Genomic DNA, 3919 nt, shown 5'->3' with positions numbered 1-3919 from the left:
TCATGGGTCTCCCGGTCGCGGCCGGCTGCGACACAGCCTGCGATCGAACCCGGGTCTGTAGTGACGCCTCACGCACTGCGATAAAGTGCCATTGATCGCTGCGCCACTTGAGAGGATATGTTTATATTTTTGTTCAGTATATTTACCTAGTTTTTCAATAATCTACATGTCGATCTATATGTCGACTCAATCGTAAATTGTCCTTAAATTGTTATCACCCAATCTGTAATGCTTCAACGATACAGACTGAATAGAGCTCCTCATCACTCAAAAACAGACAAGCAGAAGTAGTAGCGTAGGCAAGGTGTTGAGATAAGTCGATTTAACCCTAAAGAAATAACCTCCAGGTAATTGCTGGTGTCAATATGAAATATTCCTTGATAGCTAAACCCTCCTCTCCCTGACCCTGTCTGCGTCCCAAAGAGCACCCTACCTACATAGTGCACTACTTTTGACTAGAGCCGAATGGGCACTATATAAGGAATAGTGTGCCATTTCGGACGTATTTAACTTTGCTGCCATTGCAGCCTAATATCCTATCTGCTGTGTGTTTGACACAGAGACACCCTGACAGTCCTAACGCACAACATGCCATGCCCTTGGCTTATCCCCTGTCTCCTGCCTGGCCCTTTTGCTGTGGGGGAGAGAGAGAGAGAGAGAGAGATCTTGTTCATCACACTCTTAACAACTTAGTAGTTACTGTATTTCTGACTGTGCTATTCTTTCTTTCTGCAGCATGAAATCGCCTTCATGCGGAACATCCCTGAAGATAAAAATAAATCAATCTTATAAGATGTTGATGTCGTCATTCTGCAGGAGACATGGTGTAAGACAGACACTGTCACTCCATGCCCCACAGGCTACAGAGAGGTGGTTGTGCCGTCACAGAAACACAGCTCTGTCAATAGAGGCGGAGACTCTGGAGGATCATTTGGTACAAATCCGAACTACAAAATCTAATTGATACCCTCAAGATTGGTAAATATCATTTGGTTGAAACTGAAAAAATGACGTGTACTGACAGAAAAATATCATTTTCGCAATATATATCCCCCTTTCAGAATGCCCATATTGCTCAGAGGAGAGCTTCCCCACCCTTGAGGAAGAAACATGCCATTTCCAGGCACAGGAAAATGTGCTCATGTAACGGTTTTCTTCCGTTGAAGGAGAGGTGGACCAAAATGCAGTGTGGTTAGAGTTCAACACGAGAACACTACAAAATACAAAACAAATGTGAAAACCGAAACAGTCCTATCTGGTGCAATGACACAAAGACAGAAGACAATCACCCACAAAACCCAACACAAAACAGGCTACCTAAATATGGTTCCCAATCAGAGACAATGACAAACACCTGCCTCTGATTGAAAACCATATCAGGCCAAACAACAAACCCAACATAGAAAACACAAAATTAACTATGGTCAGAACGTGACAGTACCCCCCCCCCCCCCCGCTCCCCCCCAAGGTGTGGACTCCGGCCGCAAAACCTGAACCTATAGGGGAGGATCTGGGTGGGCATCTGTCTGCGGTGGCAGCTCTGGCGCAGGACGTGGACCACACTCCACCATAGTCTTTGTCCGCTTTAGTCTCCTCCTAGGAACGGCGACCCTCGCCGCCGACCTAGGATTGGCAACCCTACTAAATGGCCCCACTGGACTGAGGGGCAGCTCCGGACTGAGGGGCAGCTCGGGACTGAGGGGCAGCTCGGGACTGAAGGGCAGCTCCGGACTGAAGGGCAGCTCCTGGCTGGCTGATGGCTCTCGCGGCTCCTGGCTGAACGGCGGCTCTGGCGGATCCTGACTGAATGGCGGCTCTGGCGGATCCTGGCTGAACAGCGGCTCTGGCGGATCCTGGCTGACCGGCGGCTCTAGCAGCTCTGGACAGACGGGAGACTCTAGCAGCTCTGGACCGACGGGAGACTCTAGCAGCTCTGGACAGAAGAAGGCTCTGGCAGCGCTGGAGAGGCGGGAGCACCTGTAGGGCTGAGACGGAGAGACAGCCTGGTGCGGGGTGCTGCCACCGGAGGGCTGGTGCTTGGAGGTGGCACTGGATAGACCGGACCGTGCAGGCGCACTGGAGCTCTTGAGCACCGAGCCTGCCCACCCTTACCTGTTTGAATGCTCCCGGTCGCCCTGCCAGTGCGGCGAGGTGGAATAGCCCGCACTGGGCTGTGCAGGCGAACCGGGGACACCATGCGTAAGGCTGGTGCCATGTACGCCGGCCCAAGGAGACGCACTGGAGACCAGATGCGTAGAGCCGGCTTCATGGCACCTGGCTCGATGCCCACTCTAGCCCGGCCGATACGAGGAGCTGGTATGTACCGCACCGGGCTATGCACCCGCACTGGGGACACCATGCACTCCACAGCATAACACGGTGCCTGCCCGGTCTCTCTCGCCCTCCGGTAAGCACAGGAAGTTGGCGCAGGTCTCCTACCTACCCACCTCTTGGCCACAGCACAGTAGACTACATGATTATAGACATTGACCCTTTCTCTCTCAGCTCATTCACCTTCAAGCCACTAACACCTCTGTCTGATCACAGCCAGATTATGGAAACAACCACACATTCACCGCCCAGTAAGCTGTACAGCATCAGAAATTCATACAGATGGACCCAAAACAGCACAGAAGAATACCAGAAAGCAACCAGTAAGCAAAATATTTTATTTTTAATTTTTTAATTTAACCTTTATTTAACGAGACAAGTTAGTTAAGAACACATTCTTATTTACAATGATGACCTACTATCCAAACACTCTTAGATAACTTTCTGGTTAGCACATCCACTCATAGTAGAGAAGGTATCAATCTAGCAGCAAACAACAACTACAGTGGGGAGAACAAGTATTTGATACACTGCCGGTTTTGCACGTTTTCCTACTTACAGAGCATGTAGAGGTCTGTAATTCTTATCATAGGTTCACTTCAACTGTGAGAGACGGAATCTAAAACAGAAATCCAGAAAATCACATTGTATGATTTTTAAGTAATTAATTTGCATTTTATTCCATAAGCACATTGTCTTGAATAAAAGCCCAATTGGATTCATACCAAAACATCGCACGACTGATCATATTTACACCCTACACACTCTGATAGATAAACATGTCCGCCAAAATAATACCAAAATTGCTTTATCGACTTCCAAAAAGCATTTGATTCTATTTGGCATACAGGGCAAAGTTATTACACTACAAAGTTATTGAAAGTGGTGTATATGGTAAAACATATGACATAATTCAATCAATTTGCAAAAAATAACAATTCTTTAACCAGCGGCGGGGCCTTCGCCAGGGTTGCAATCTGAACCCTGCACTCTTTAATATTTACATCAACGAATTGGCCACTATTCTAGAAAAAATCCTCAGCCCCTGGTGTTAGTCTCCACAATTCAGAGGTTAAATGCCTACTCTTCGCAGATGACCTATACCTGCTGTCACCACAGCACATGGCCTTACAGCAGAGCCTGGACCTGCTAGTGCAGTACTGCCATACCTGGGCCCTGGCAGTAAACCTCAAAAAACTAAAATAATGATTTTACAGAGAAGATCCAGATCTCCGGGAATTATACCAAAGTTCTCAATTGGCACTGCACATAATACAATTACTTATGTTTAAAAATGTGCTCAATTGGACACCTTAATGATGCAATGAATGAACTGAGAGAGAAAGCATGCATGGCATTCTACGGCATCAAAAACAAATTCAAATTGACATACCTATTAAAATGTGGCTAATTGAATGTGACATTGAACCAATTACACTTCATTTGCAGTGAGGTGTGGGGTCCACTTGCAAAACAGGATTTCACCCAATGGGACAAACACCCCGTTGAAACCCTGCATGCAGAGATCTATAAGATCCTCCTACCTGTCCAGAGGAAAACTACAAACAATGCACACAGGCTTGAATTC

This window comes from Oncorhynchus nerka, linkage group LG4 (genome assembly GCF_034236695.1).
Source record: "Oncorhynchus nerka isolate Pitt River linkage group LG4, Oner_Uvic_2.0, whole genome shotgun sequence".
Classification (NCBI taxonomy): Eukaryota; Metazoa; Chordata; class Actinopteri; order Salmoniformes; family Salmonidae; genus Oncorhynchus; species Oncorhynchus nerka.
This window is presented reverse-complemented; position numbering follows the sequence as displayed.